General features: G+C 53.2%; 1 long non-coding RNA gene and 1 pseudogene across 1 annotated transcript; one reads left to right on the top strand and one right to left on the bottom strand.

Moving 5' to 3' along the window:
- Nucleotides 1-10,084: 10,084 nt before the first annotated feature.
- LOC136526725 (SNW/SKI-interacting protein A-like) lies at nucleotides 10,085-11,637 on the bottom strand (annotated as a pseudogene).
- A 1,512-nt stretch (nucleotides 11,638-13,149) lies between these two features.
- LOC136529353 (uncharacterized) lies at nucleotides 13,150-16,174 on the top strand. Its single transcript, XR_010777271.1, has 3 exons — nucleotides 13,150-13,556; nucleotides 14,490-14,708; nucleotides 14,816-16,174. It is a non-coding gene; the product is annotated as an uncharacterized lncRNA (long non-coding RNA).

Raw genomic sequence — 16,174 nt, 5'->3', positions numbered from 1 at the left:
AAGTAAAAGCCTAATTGGTGCATTACCACCCTTGTTATTCCATATTTACCATATTACCAGTTTTAAACTTGTATATGCCTAGTTTTGCTTAGCTATGCGTAGAACGATGAAAGTCAGGTGACTACCTGCCACCTGCAAGTTTTTAATGGAACATTGGATGAATATGTTAGCATGTGATATGGGAATGTGGAGTAATAAATCTAGACCGGGCGGACTCGGTGAGTGTGAGCCACCAGACATGGAGGTCTTGTGAGCGGGTTCTTTCCACCTGTGTCGATTAAGGCACGTCCGTTGTTGAATTGCATGAGGTGAGAATTTGTAGTACTAACCACATACTCCGGTAAGCCTTTACTCGGCTATTCTATTATGAGAATGGCTACTCGCGCACTAGGAGTGGAGAGATGGCGGGAATAGCGTGTACCCACGTGGCCATGGGCTGGAATGGTGGAGTACTGTATTCTCGGGTGGCGCGGACCCGTTCTTGTTTTAGAGGATCCGAGGATAGGTTGGTATATGTAGGTCGGGGACCTGCATATGTCGTGTGGTCTGGAATCCCCAGCTGGGTTGTTTAATCGGTTCGAATCATCGTTGCTCCTTGGTTATGGAGACTCAACTCACTGTTCATCATCGTAGTATTAATAACTGGAACTTGAGAAAGGTTTGCGAAAAAGATTGATATAAAGTTCATGTTCTCATTATGGATCATGGCCGATTCATATGTGGTACTTATAAAGTTTTACCTTGGAATTAAAGAATTTTGTGAAAGAGCTTTTACGCAAAAGGACTTTGATTATTGTTAAAGCCATACCTTGAATCCCATGAGCCGGCATTCCTGAGTTCTATCAGTTTATTTTGGTTAAGTCTTGTTGAGTACTTTTGTACTTAGGGTTCGTTGACCCTTATTGCAGGTGAGCCTCATGAGCAGATCTGTTTTGGATCGTGCTGCATGACTATCGTTCGTTCTGACGATGAGAAGTAAATGTGTGATCCTTGGGCAGAATGTTTATTTTGTGTGTTATGTATATGTTAATTATGCCACTCCACTACTACTATGGTTTGTAATAATTATCGAACTTAGTTTGTAAGGTTTGAAACAACTGGTTTGTAAACTATGTTATCGTAAGACTTCCGCTGTTTTTACTCTGGTATTGATATTTGAATAAATGTTGTAATACTACAATGACTTTGTAATGTGATCCTGCTCAGAAATCGTGGATGATTCGGGGTTCCCCGAGGACACCCGACAGTCTTTTTAAGTTCATGGAAACATATGCATAGATGTCAAAGGTCATCGGACAGTGACAGGTGCATGGGGCCCTATAACTTAGGAGGTTCTGCCACAAGCTCCGGCAGCAGAAGGACCTGCTTGCCAATGCCAATGAGCTTCTAGCGGCATGGAGCACAGAGGTGGAGGACCTCCACCTTCGCTGTGCTGATATGAAGGCCGAGGCGACCACGGCCTGGGAGCAGGCCGTCCCTTTGGTGGCGCGGATCAAGGAGCTAGAGGAGGAACTGACCCGGGTGGCCGGCGAGCGGGACACCTTTAGGTCCCGGGCTGAAGAAGCGACGGCCTCCGCCAAGGCCACCACTGGGCAACTAGGTGCAGAGCAGGGCGCGCACCTGCTGACGAAAGGTGCCCTGGCAGAGGCCCTCAAAGTGGCCGAGGCCTCCCGGGTCAAGGCCTTAGCCTAGAAGAAAAAGTTCGAGGGTGAGTCCTGTTAACCGCGCCCCTTGTTTTATTTGTTTTTCTTGCATTCTTAACCCCATCCCACCTATCTGGGCATAGGGCTGGAGAAGCAGGTCTCCCAAGCAGCCGAGGCCTCCGTCGAAGTGCAGGCAGTGCTCGAGGCCGAGATCTGGGAGCACAACGCGCTATAGAGCGCCGCCCGTACCACCTGCGAGGCCCTGGAGGTCGGGGGGGTCGAGTCGGGCCACTCCCTTAGGAGCCGCTTGATCATGTTGAGCGGCCGAGTCCACGAGCGGCTCCGGGGGGTGCTGCATACGGGCGTCAAGCGTCCCCTGGCCGTCGTCTCCTCGCACTATGCCGGCGTTGACCTCGAGGCCGTCAGCGACGGCTACATCTTTCCTGAGGATGACGAGGAGGCCGAGGAAGAGGTCATGAAGCTGGAGGAGGCGGCTGAGGCCCCTGGCACGGCGCTGGCCAGTTTGTTCGAAGAGGAGGCGGTTCCTCCTACGCCGCCCGCCGACGCTGGCGACCCTGAGTTTTGACCTAGGCCAAAGGGGTCATGTAAACAGATTAGGACTTACGTTACCGTATCATAACACTTGTGGCCATCGAGGCCTTTTAAAGTACTCGTGTGTATACGCTTTTTAATCGTATTATATTTCCGAGCCTATGTCCTCTGTCTCGTCTTTGAGCAAATCTTTTGCGAAAAACTTTCTCAGAGCCTAAGATGCCCTTTGGGCAAAAGGTGGTGAGGGTGTTGTCGTAGCCCAGAGGCGTAGGCTATCTCGTGGCTCGGTCGGCCTTTTGGCCCTGGGATAGACTTTCGGTCCTTAGGTTTTTTACAATCGATTTGTCAGAGTACGGAGAGAGTTTGGCATAGAAATTTTTTCCAAAAAATGATTAAAAACGATGTCTGGGACTTAGGGGGGGATCCCCCTTCTAGCCATCGAGGGAGGCTTGGTTCTACAGAGGCAGAGCCGAGTCTTGTTCGAACCCCGCGGTGGGCACCTCTATAGAGGCAGAGCCGAGTCTCCCTTATAGCGTTATCATAACGTCAATCCCCCATCGATGGGCTTGGTGCGTTTCTCGAAAAATTAAAACAACTAAAGAACGCTTCTTTAATGTATTTCGAGAAACAATGTATACAATGCTTGGAAATTTAAGGGTAGAAACGACGTAGCTGTTCTATGTTCCAAGCGTTGGTGAAGATTTTGCCCTTCTCGTTGGCTAGCTTGTAGGTCCTGGGCTTTAGCACTTGGGCGACGATGTACGGCCCTTCCCATGGTGGGGTCAGCTTGTGGCGGCCCTTGTTGCTCTGCCTCAGTCTCAGCACCAGGTCGCCCACCTTTAGGTCTCGGCTTCGAATGCGTCGGGCTTGATAGTATCGTAGGGCTTGCTGGTACTTGGCCGAATGTAGCAGCGCAACGTCTCGGGCTTCCTCTAGTTGGTCGAGGGCGTCCTCACGGGCAGTGTGGTTGCTTTGCTTGTTGTAGGCATGTAGCCTTGGGGAACCGTACTCCAAGTCAGTGGGGAGGATGGCCTCGGCTCCATAGACCAAGAAGAACGGTGTGAACCCCATGGCCCGGCTTGGAGTGTTCCTCAGGCTCCAGATGACCGACGGGAGTTCGGCAAGCCATTTCTTGCCAAATTTCTTCAACGGTTGTATATTCTTGGCTTGAGGCCTTGTAGGATCATGCCATTGGCACGTTCTACTTGGCCGTTAGTCCTAGGGTGTCCTTTGGCCGACCAGGCCACACGGATGTGGTGGTCGTCGCAGAACGTTAGGAACTTATGGCCGGTGAATTGTATCCCATTGTCAGTGATGATGGTGTTTGGAACCCCGAACCTATGGATGATATCAGTGAAGAACAGCACCGCTTGCTCGGATTTGATTCGAGTGATCGGGCGAGCCTCGATCCACTTGGAGAACTTGTCGATAGCTACCAGCAAATGGGTATAGCCCCCGGGGGCCTTCTGCAGAGGCCCAACCATGTCCAGCCCCCAAACGGCGAATGGCCACGTGATGGGGATGGTTTGGAGGGCTTGGGCTGGGAGGTGCGTCTGCCGCGCATAGTACTGGCATCCCTCGCAGGAGCGTAACAGCCTGGTGGCGTCAGCAACCACCGCTGGCCAGTAGAACCCTTGGCGGAAGGCGTTTCCAATGAGCGTCCGAGGCGCTGCATGGTGACCGCAGGCTCCCGCGTGCAAGTCCCAAAGTAGGGCTTGGCCTACCTCGGTGGTGATGCACTGTTGGAGGACGCCAGATGGGCTTCGTCTGTACAACTCGCCGTTGCCGAGGACGTAAGTTTTGGCTTGTCGCGCAAGCCGTCGGGCTTCGGTCCTGTCTGCAGGAAGCTCTCCTCGAACGAGACAATCAAGGAACGGGACTCGCCAGTCCATGCCCTGGTTGGCCTCGGGAGATTCCATGTTGATTTCCATGACCTCAGGCTCGGCTGCAGGGGTCTCGGTGATGGAGGGGGCCTTGGGCCCTGCGGTGGGCTCCACCGGTGGGCCCTCTTCTACCGCTGAGGCATAGTCGATGGAGGGCTTGTGGAGGTCTCTGGCGAAGATGTTCGGGGGGGACCGAGGCCCGTGCCGACGCCATCTTTGCCAGTTCATCCGTGGCCTCATTGAATTTTCACGCGATGTGGTTAAGTTCAAGACCGTCGAACTTGTCTTCTAGGCGACATACCAACTTGCAGTACGCCTCCATTTTGGGGTCATGGCAGTTCGACTCCTTCATCACTTGATCGACGATGAGCTACGAATCGCCTCGTATGTCGAGACGCTGCACTCCAAGTTCGATGGCAATCTGCAAGCCGTTGACGAGGGCCTCGTACTCGGCCACGTTGTTGGAGGTGGCGAAGTGAAGCCGGATCATGTAGCGCATGTGCACTCCGAGGGGTGAGATGAAGAACAAACCCGCGCCTGCCCCGGTCTTCATCAGGGACCCATCAAAGTACATGGTCCAGCACTCCACCTAGATTTGAGCAGGTGGCAGTTGGGTGTCGGTCCACTCAGCCACAAAATCGGCCAAGACCTAGGATTTAATTGCTTTCCGAGGCACAAAAGATAGGGCTTCTCCTATGAGTTCGACGGTCAGTTGTGGATCTGCGAGGGAGGGAGGTGTTCGAGCCAGGCTCGCGCCGAGTCTGATAGGAACAAGGGGAGGTTGCGGATGATGAGCAGGTCATCATCCACGCCACCTAGCTGACAAGCCAGGCGATAATCGGCTAGCCATAGCTCAGGGTTGGTCTCGCCACTATACTTTGCGACGTTGGCCGGTTGCCGAAACTGGGCCGGGAAGTGAGTGCCGTGGATGGCCTTGCTAAAGACTCGAGGGCCAAGTGGCCCAGGAGAAGGACTGCAGTCCTCCCCACTGTCGTAGCGACCGCCTCGGTGCAGGTGGTAGCCTCGGGCGGGCCTGTCGTTGTCGTGGCACCGTCATCTGCTGACCACATCGTGGTCGCCTTGCACCTCACGTCGGTCGCCGAGTCGGTCGTGCACCGAGGGGGGCCTGTTGGCTATTGGTGCCCGAGCAGGTTCGGGGCGAACCGAGGCCTCTCTATCCTACCGAGGTGATGTCGCGGGTAGTTCTGAGGCGCCCCCACGCCGTCGAGAGGCAGAACTTTCGGCCTGCTGTACCACGGTAGTCTTGAGAAGGTCTCGGAGCTCGCCATGGACCCGTCGCCCCTCCGAGGTAGAGGGCTCGAGCATTGTCCGGAGTAGCATCACCGCTGCCGCGATGTTCTGGCTGGTGCGATTGAAGATAGGGGGTTGCTCACCCCCTTCGTCGTTGTTGATGCGGTGGTGGACGTCGTGAGCCCTCCGCCGGGCTCCTCTACCATCACCGCGACCTCGCTGCTCCTGCTCGAGAGTGTCTCGGAGCTGCTATAGGAGGAGTCAGTCCTGTTCGACCTTGGCCTAAAGCTCACGGAGCTGCTCCAGGTTAAGGCGTCGAAGTTCCTTGGGGGCGGGGTTCTCGTTCCGCGCTGCCCGGGGCTCGACGAGTGGAGGTGTGGCGTCACCCGCCCCCTCGTGGGGCGGGGAGCGATTGCCTGCCCCTTCGTCCTCATTGCCCGCTCTTGGCATCCCAAGCTCGACATAGAAGCACTCACGAGTGGGATCGTAAGTGCCTTCGTCATCGGAGTCGGAGTAGCCAAAGCAGTAGTCGCTCGTGGTCATGAAGCGGCGCATAGCTTCAGGGTCGCGAAGCCTGGAGAAGTCCGCTTCGGCCCACGCCTCATCCTCCTCCGAGGAGTCAGTGTGGGTGTGGGCTGAGGTTGTGGCGATGAGGTCGAGGGCAAAACGTTGGTGGCATCCTGAAGGCTCCACGTGAGCGGAAGCGTAGGCGGAGGCGTAGGCAGCGGCGGCATTGCTCAACCCGAAGGGGTACGGGGATGGTGCCATCGCCGGGCTACGCTCCGCCGGAATTGGCTCCTCAGGAGGTGGTGGGGCAGAGCTTGATGATGGGGCGTTGCTGCGTGCCATCGGCGTCTTTCCCTTGCCCAGGCTTAAGCTAGATAGGTCCCCAACCAGGGACTCTGTACCAATAGCCGGGTGTGGGATACTGGCAGAGCGTGGTGCGTCGCCCTGAGCTCGCAGGGTGTCGCGGTGGTCCCGCCCGCGTCGTGCCTGATGAACGCGACGAGAGCGGCGGCCCGGGTGCTGCCTGCGCCTGGGCTGCTGGTGCGTGATGTCATCGTCGGTTGGTGGGGCTCTGGGTGTAAGGAGTACCATATCGTACTCACATCCTAGAGACATGAACTCTAGGCTCCCGAACCAGATCACTGTGCCGAGACGCAGTGGTCGCACGGGGTCTGCCATCCGAAACTTGTTGGGATGATTAAGCTAACACGCAGCATGCCCCCTACCTAGCACGCCAACTGTCGGTGTTTTGGACTGGCAGGCCCTCAACCAACTAGTGAAAATGTACTACGTGCCCCTAATCCCGGATGGTGATGCAAAGAGATACAAGGTTTATACTGGTTTAGGTAATAGGTGCCCTACGTCCAGTCTGAGAGAGCGATCTTGTATTCCTTGCACCGAGGTGCTTGTAGTAGGGGTTTACAAGCAGGGCGAGAGAGGGAGTTAGTCCCAGGTCTCTACGTGGAGCGGCGTAGGTTGCTTGAGATGTTGATCTCCCGCAGTGAGGAAGTTGGTGTGAGTTGTTCATGCGTGCGTGTGTGTTCGTGGGCGTCTGAGTTCCGATGCGTGTGTTCTCTCCATGTGTTGTCTCGATGAGTGCGTGAGTTCGTTTCTCTCTGCGTTCTCTCGATGCCTAGAAGCGGCCCCAGTCACTCCCTTTTATAGTTGAAGGAAGGCACGGGGATGGTACATGGATTGCTACGTGGCGTTTTGTGAGCGGAGGCGGCGTGCCGAACCCTGTAGCTTGTCACTGTGGCGGCATGGTCGATGGAGCGGTCTTGTTCTCGGTGCACTGGGGCGACGCGCCGGTCACGCCCGATCCTGTGCGACGTGGGTGCTCCTGTGATGGCTTGACGCAGGGCATGGCGCAGACTGTTGACGACGTGCCGGTCGCTGTATGTCGACAGCATAGAGAGCCGAGGCCTCGTCGGTGCAGAGGCTGAACCATTGTGGGGGGGTCGGCGGGCGCGAGTCCCAAGGCTACAGGGGTGCGGAGGCGGGTAGCCGAGGCTCGGAGGGTGCAGTTGGTCTTTTATGCTGATTCCGAGGCTACAGGGACCCGAACATGACTCCCCACGCCGCGCTGTCCTCAGAGCAGGGGTTAGGTAGCACAGTGCAGCACGGGCGTCAGTCGTGGGCACAGTGCCGAGCACAGCGGCCGGTAGCCCCTGCCTCGTCCTGTCCCGAGCGGCATGGCGTCGATGTGACTTGCGTCTTGTCGGCTTCTCCGCTGTATCGGGCCGTCGTTCGGCCGATGTTGCGGGAGTGGTTGAACGCGTTAGTTGGACGTGACGTCCTGTCAGAAAAGTTGGTCGAGGCGGAGGCAACGGGGTTGTTGCCGAGCCGGCCTCGAGCGAGGCGGAGAATCGGTACCTCGTCCGAGGCCTTTCGGGCGGGGCCTCGGGCGAGGCAGAGAATCGGTACCTCGTCTGAGGCCTTGCGGGGTGGGGCCTCGGGCGAGGGGGCCTCGGGCGAGGTGGAGAGTTGGTACCTCGTCCAAGGCCTTGCGGCGCGGGCCTCGGGCGAATCGGAGAATCGGCCGAGGCCTCGTGGTTGTCTCTTGGCTTCGATATTTACAAGGTCTAAGCAATTTTTTCGGTTCTTGCTTAGGGTACCCCTTTTTATGGTATCCAACAGGAATGAAACAATTACAACATAAGTGTGAAACATATACAACACTCAGATAAAACACATGCAACATCCGTCTTAAACAGCTGAAACATTTGGAACAGACGCTTGCAACATACGTGTATAGCCATTGCAACATAGGCAATATCTCGATCTACTTTTACAACATCCGCATGAAACACTTGCAACATGCATATGAAACACTTAAAACATACGCTTGCAACACATGCTTGCAACATCCGAGGAAGGAAGGGAGCACGAGGTGCAGCTGGAGAAGCCCGCTCTGGATCTGGCCACTCTGTATCTCGTGATGTCGCGAACTGAGGTTGAACGTCTCGGCGATGCCGGCATCGACAGTGGCCACAACCTCCTGGTGGGGAACGGCGGCATCGACAACACCTCGATGTGGCGAGGGACAAGGCACGACGCGTAGGGGCAGGGACCGGGCACGGCACGATGAGGCGGAGTGGGCACGGCGGCAGATGTGGCGCGGCTTGATGTGGGATTGGGGCGCCGCCGCGAGGCAGCTTGGGGCGAGCGGACGGCACGGTGAGCCATGACGAGCGAAGCGAGGAGTTGGGGATTTCTGTCGGCTGTCTCAGGGTAGATGGAGTAGATAGAGGAGAGAGCGTAGATGAGCATGTTGGGCCGATCGATATGCTAAAGCGAGCACGGAGCAGAGCGCCCGATATTTTTAAGATTCCGACTTATGTTCTGTAGCATTACCGAGTACCAATTCAGATATTGCAACATCGAAAGAGTGAGAGAGGCCATTGCTTTTCTCTAAACTTTTGTGTTGTTCTTTTTTTACTACAAGAATTGGTACGGAAGGGAAAAGATTGATCGTAACCGCTGATTATAACAACAAAAAAAAAACTAACCCGAGTTGACGATCCGACATTGTATTTAGACTGCTGCTATTTTCTTTATACAACGACACATATATGTTTTTTATACAAAATGACACATATATGTTTGGTTAGTAGAATGAGTTAGTCCAACATCTACTCACTTCTCAGTTTTTGTGTGGTTTGTGAAATAAAATAGATTGATCTATCGTCAACTCATTCCTCATAAACTACTTTTTTCGACACATGTGTTTGGTTTGTAGAATGAGTTAGTCCATCATCTACTCACTCCTCATTTTTTTGTGTGGTTTGTGAAATGGAATGAAGTCCATCATCATCACCTCATTCCTCCCAAATTAATGAGAGGAATGAAGTCATTCGTCCAAATTTGAGGAATGAACTCATAATGCACCACCTTATTTAGGATGGAGTGATTACTCAAACTAAACACCCTAATGGGCCATTTGGATCCTTTCATTTTGAAGGAATTGGGATCTACTTAATGAACTAGGTTGTTTGGCTTGGAATTGGACATTCTATATTCACTATATGCCTATGTCAAATTTATTGGGTGATAGATGAAAATTGATTCTATAGATGACCATGTTATGTTTCTACTTTACAAACTTATAGCCACGCTCTTCGGTTCCCTCTCGTATGGCCAACAATAGTATATATACAAATATATTTCCCATATAATCATATTAGCTTAATTAACCTATACCTAAATTAAGATTATTAGAATGAATTCCAATTTCAATGATCTAAACGGGCATGATAGTTCTATGTTTGATGAGAAAAAAAAATGTGGCATGCTTTAGATGGGCAAGTTCATGGCTCGCTAAAAGAGGACTATTTTTTTAAAATAAAAGACCATTGAAACACGCTACAACTCAAAATTACGAAGTCATCATAACATCTGAAAGAAGAAAAATCAAGTATGTATGAGATACTATGAGTTCGATATGCTTTTGGAGTTTTGGTTATCAACGGATGCCCGCAGGTCATTTCGAGGCTGTAAAACTTTTTAAACATTTGTCTTGTTGCAATGTATATGGACAAGGTCATGCCCTAAATGCAGAACTACGGGCGTAAAAGAACCGAAAAATCCGTGAACTATCAAGACCAATTTTACCAAAACAAGCAGAGAGCCTAACAGCATTTCAGCCAAACGGTTGACCCAAGATCATATAAACAACAAAATCGCATGTTTCACCTGAAGCATAGCTCTAGCTAGTTCATAGCATAGGGGCGCTAGCTATTTACTATCTTCTCAATGTTTCTTCCCCTCTTTCACCTTAGCCATGTACTGATCAAGTTCGACGAAGGGATCATCGGCTTCTCCACACTCCACAGGCATATCGAACTCAACCGGCCTGTCCCTCTTGCCGACGGCTAGCCGTTCCGCCGGAGCGCCAGAGAACACCTTGTCAGGTTTGAACCTGCTCGTCCTAGTTCTCTTCTCGATATGCTGCTCATCCGCACCGCCGTATACATCAGAGTCGCCGTGCTTGTTGGGCCTGTAGAGCATCGACAGCGCCGGCTGCACGGCGAAGAGCCTCCCCGAGTAGACGTTGTACTGGTCATCCGCGGCGAACCCGGAGTCCATCCCCGCGTCCTGGTTGAACAGCCGCTCGTCGTAGGCGAGCTCACCGGCGCCGGCGCCGCCTCCGGTGCTAGCCATGCCCAGGGCAATCCTCTCACTGACGTCCCGGTCCCTGTCTCGCGTGATCCTGCTCTTCTTGCCGCTTGACGCCTTCCGCCGCCTCTCACACTCCCTCTGCCGCCGCCGCTCCTCGCGTACCATGTCGCGCTGTATCCTCTGCTGGCTCAACTCCGCATCCACTGGCGGCGCCGCAGCAGCGTCGGAGTCCGCGCGCGCCCTGTTCGCGATCTTACGCAGCTCTTGTCCCCGCTGCTCCTGCGCCTTCATCCCTAGCTCCTTGAACACTTTGACGCGCATCTGGATGGCCTCCCTGGCCTTCTGCTCCGCGACGTACAGCGCCTCCGAGAGGCTGCCGAAGCCGTCGCTGACCTGGACGTCTTGCATCCGCCGGCCGTCTGCCGCCACCCGCTTGTCTAGCGGGATGCAGTACCCGCTGGAGTTCTTCCAGTCCGAAACGAGGGGCGGCATCTTCCAGTTCGACATGTCCTTCAGCGACACGGGACGCGGCGGCGAGTGCATCACGGTGACGGGCAGCGACCCGGCCGGGTGCGGCACCCGCCTGCGCCTGTGCTTGGGCGGCAGGACCGGGTCCTCCTGCGCGTGCTCCACCTTCACGATCCGCTCCCCCGCTCCCGAGTTGAACGCCGCCAACTGCCGCGCCGGCTGTACTTGACAAGCGTTGGATCGTCCCGGCTACGCGGCGGCCGGACGACGCTCGCCGGCTGCACGGCGGAGAGGCGAGCGTCGATGATCGACTGCAGCGCGGCCCGAGTCCGGGCGGTGGTACCCTCCACCTCAGCCTCGTCGGCGGCGGCGTCCTGATCGGTCGCAGGAGCGATCCTTGGGACGAGGTCGGCGTGGCTGGAGTAGACAATCTTGGCGGCGTTCTCGCCCTGCCGGACGACCGCGCCGAACGCGACGCGGGCGCGCGCGTCGACGGTCACGGCCAGCACGTCGTTGGATCCCGGTCCCGGCGCCGCCTCGCGATCGCCGCGGAGGCCCATGGAGAGCGGGTACTGCGCGACGTGCACCTCGGGGAAGGCGCCGCCGGCGCCGAAGTCCTCCTGCCGCCTGGGCACGAGGGCGGCGCGCCTGCCGTAGGGCGGCACGGGTTTCGCCAGCATGGTCACAGGATCTCTCGCGACGTCGCAGCCGTACATGATCCCGGCTAGGGCTACTGATTTGCCGTGACACGGACGCGGTGCGTCAATTTTATACAGGAGATTTACCGACTCTGGAGGCCATGCGACGCACTAATCGGAGTCGGCACCGAGCGTTCCTCCACCGTGCACCGACGTTGGCCGACCGGATTCTCGGATCCATGGACCGGGGCGAATTCCCAACGGTAATGCCCTAGCCTCCGTTCGGCAGGACTAGTGCCTTTGCTCGGCCTGCCAACCAGATCTGATCGGTTCAATACGTGGCTTCAGGTCGTCCACTTATCGTACACATCACAAATATATGATACTCCATGCTCTCTCCCAAAATAAAAATCTCCCACTCCGCAAGCGGCTCGCCGCAAGCCACACACACGTTTTGCTTCTCCCACATCCAATTCACTCCCATTCTCCCCGAGTCCTGCAGCCAAAGCACCGCCCGTCGATGGCGTCTCCACCCACTGAGTCGAGGTCCAGACCCCGGCGACTCGCTCAGCCCACCGCCGCTCTCCTCTCCTCCTCCGTGGTCGCACCCCAGCCCTCATCGCCCCCTGCCTCCTACTCCTCCTCACCATGGCCCTCGCTGCCGCCACGCCTTCGTCCTGCTCCGTCCACCCCTCACCGTCGTGACCGCTCTCCAAGCTCCCGCCCGTGGTGTTGCTCATATCCTCGGATGACTTCCGCTACGGGTACCAGTACAAGGTCCCTCTTCCGCACATCAGCCGCCTCATCGCCGGCGCTAGCACCGACGTCCTCCGAATCACCTCCCCATGCGGCTAGAGACGGCAAGGGCGTCGTGGCCGTGACGTACTTCACGACCGCCTCGAGGCTCGCCAGACATGGTGGTCGCCGTCCACTAGAGTGTCACGCCTTACATGTTGTAAGCGTATGTTTCAAGTGTTTCATATGCATGTTGCAAGTGTGTTCATGTGGATGTTGCAAAAATAGATCAGGATGTTGCATATGTTGCAATGGGTATACACGTATGTTGCAAGCGTCTGTTCTAAATGTTTTAGATGTATGTTGCACGTATTTTATTTGGGTGCTGCATATGTTTCATACTTATGTTGCAAGTGTTTCATTCAGATGTTGCACGTGTTCCATCTAGATGTTGCATATGTTTTGCAATGGCTACGCACGTGTTTTCCGTGTTTCAGACGTATGTTGCAAGTGTTTTAACTATTTTTTTTTATGTATGTTGCAAAGTTTCTTTTACATATTGCAAAAATAGATTTTGTGTTGCACATGATGTGTAGACGTGTGCGCGCCGGGTTTCAGACGCTAGCCCCATCGGGCGATTCCCAACGAGTGATGGACTACGTGAGCGGGCTCAAAATTAGCAACGGTGAGTGGACGGATTGGAGAGGGGATATTCGTGTTTGCGCGGGCTAGTTTGGAAGCGACGCCAGTGATGGCGTGCAGCGGATTGGACCTCTTTTTTTCCCTTATCTCCGACAACTACAAAAAAACAAAACTAAGACCATCTAATGGTAGGATAATTTTTGGGGTCATCCCTCTGCCTCTCCCCTACGACAAACGAACGTCGCCTCGTCGGTCCGCCTGCGTGCGATCTCCGCGCTCCATCTCCCGTAATCCCAGCTCCCGCAAATCTACCGCAATCAATCAACGCTCCCTGCCTCCCTCCCTGTCCATCAAGCACTTTCCCTCGATCAGTATGCGATCAACGCCCCCTGCCCCATCACGCCAGGCGCTCAGGTCTCCGGTTCCGCAGCCTTACGTGCTGCCGTCTCCATGTCGCCGGACACCCAGACGGCTCCACGCCGCCTCCTGCACGACCTTCCCCATGGCGCTCAGGTCTCCGTCGCCGCCACCGGATACCCAGCCGGCTCCGCACCGTCCCCGCTGTCTCCACGATCTGCCACGCTGACGCCAGGAGCTCTACGATGGCGAGCACACAACAGGTATGCCCACCCCCTCTCTTCCCCTTTCATTTGGTAATTCGGGTCTGGTCTGATTTAATTACAAGTGTATACAAGTATTATGCCTACAACTTTGATCCCTTTCAAAGATTATCAGTCGTACATGTGCACACCCAATGCCCTTCAGTGGATCTGCGCCTGCAGTTCTGTGTGATTTGATCTGCTTTGCTCTGAATGTTCCTAGCCGCCCTTGTGCTCCTCATCCTTTTCTCTTGCCTTTATGCTGTGTTAAACCGAGCATTTGACTATTTGTATTCAGATCTGATCCAATTACAAGTGTATACATGTATTACGACTGCTAACTTTGATCCCTTACAAAGATGTTTTCTTTTGTCTTTAGTTAACTAGGTATGAAATTACCTTACGAAATTGACACCGTCACCGCTACATTGTTCGTTTATGTCTCCGAGTGCACGGCGCCCCTGCTTACCCTTAGCTAGACATGAACATAGTGTTTTTGTTGTGCTTGATTTCTTGTTTCAGTAGAGATTTCATCGTGTGGTAATATGTGCACAATGTGATGTATAATTTTCTGATAAACAACTGGAATTTCTTATTTCCTAACACTCAGTGGAAATAGTTCAATACTATTCGGAAATCTGTGTTACAGTTATATTTTACTATGGATCTCCATTTCAAAACATTCCACCACAATTGCATTTCCACATCACATGCATTTGTCATACAACCAAAATCATTAGTTGTAGAATGATGGATTTGAGGTGGGTTAACCTAGCTGATTTATATGTGCACATATATGTATTTAAACTAAGAGTGCACCTGAGACGTTTCTTACTTTGAAATTTTATAAGATTCAGATATCATAGTTCTGAATTTTTAATGTCCTAAGTTGATTGCTGGTAGCCTGGTACCAGCGACAATCTGTTCACCAACAGCTGAACTGATTAAATGTAGGCCGGAGCAGCCGCTGGAGTTCGTTGACGACATCACCGGAGAGCCCCTGTCCCTGCGTCGCCGGTGAGGACGTGCCTGGCTTCTCAACTTCCTGGTTAGAATCGTTTCTGGACTTCGTTGACGACATCACCGAAGAACCGGAATCCCTGCCTCGTTGGCGAGGATGTGCCTAGCAATCAGGCATCGACGCCCATGGTGTTTACTCGCCGCCCATCCCAGGTGCTGCTCAATATTTTTAAATATTTTTATTCCAATTTCAGTTTGCAACATTGATCTTCTCCCTCCTTTTGCATAGGTTGAACTATATTTCGCTTTTATGTCTGCAGGTTTCTATGATGGAATATGATAAACTGATTTGTATATCTCACAGGAAAAAAATGAAAGCTGACATGCATGTCGAGAATCAAATCTGATGGGCGATAGGAACTAGGATCTTTCCAGCTCTCTTGATCAAAATGGATCATCATGCGAGTACATGAGGGCCTCCCAAGCTCTCTTGACCAAACAAGCAGTCCATTACTCCATTGTATTTGGGTTATGTTTGTTGGCAAATTTCCATTAAATTCAGTACCCTCGGTCAATGTTCTTTTCGTTATTGTGGTAACTACTAAACTTGTTACTCTTTGTACCTTTTCAGTTGTGTTTCATCTAAGGGAACAATTGCAACTTTGGAATTGATTTAAGAAGTTGTTCTGCTGTGCAATGCAAGTGGACCGCTTCAGATGATAGATCCTGTAATCGGGCGCCTTCCCTCTTTCAAGCTGTGCCACGATCATGTTGGAAAAGAACTGTTGCTTCAGTGCTCTGCCAGAGGGCTTGGGTTCGTGACATCAAAGGGCCGCCCACTGGTCGGTAATCTTGGACTATCTGCACATCTGGGATTTGGTCGAAGAAGTTCAGCTTTCTCCTGGAATACCCGATAAGCTCTGTTGGAGGTGGTCCAGCGATTAAGAGTATTCTGCAGCTTCGGCATATGGCGCAATGTTCGTTGGATCGACTAGACCTCCTGGTGTGAAGCTCCTTTGGAAGACGGCAGCCCCTCCACAGGTTAAGTTCTTTTTTTGGTTGGTGCTCCATCGACGATGTTGGATGGCTACACGGAGAAGACGGCATGGCCTTCAGGATTCAGATGACTGCATTATATGTGCACCGGCTGTGGAGACGATGGACCAGATTATTCTGGGTTGCGTTCTGAGTCGGCAGATTTGGGCAATGATTTTGACTAAACTACATCTCCAGGATCAGATTCAGGTACTGGAAGAAGATGTGATGCTGTGGTGGATAAGGATTAGGAAGGTGCTGCCCAAGGAGAATCGCCGTGGCTTTGATTCTCTATTCTTTCTGGTGGGTTGGACTCTGTGGAAGGAGCGGAACGCACAAACATTCAGGAACGATGCGGCAACACCAAGCGAACTGCTGCAGGGTATTGTCGATGAGGCCAACCTCTGGGTGATGTCTGGCTTCAGAGCTCTGAGGTCGCCGTGTCACCTTCTATGAGTAGTTCTTTGCTTTTGGTAGTTTCTTGGTCGCAAGCTGTTGCAATGTGCAAAAGGAATCCTTTGGTCCATCGCGTGCGTGTGTCTTGGTAATCACAAGATTACCGTGTAATGCTTAAACCATCTTCTTAATGAAAAGCTACGGTATGGTCACGAAAAAAAAGATAAATATAATGTTTTAGCTAATCA

Source organism: Miscanthus floridulus, chromosome 19 (genome assembly GCF_019320115.1).
Source record: "Miscanthus floridulus cultivar M001 chromosome 19, ASM1932011v1, whole genome shotgun sequence".
In the NCBI taxonomy this organism is placed as follows: Eukaryota; Viridiplantae; Streptophyta; class Magnoliopsida; order Poales; family Poaceae; genus Miscanthus; species Miscanthus floridulus.
This window is presented reverse-complemented; position numbering and strand designations above follow the sequence as displayed.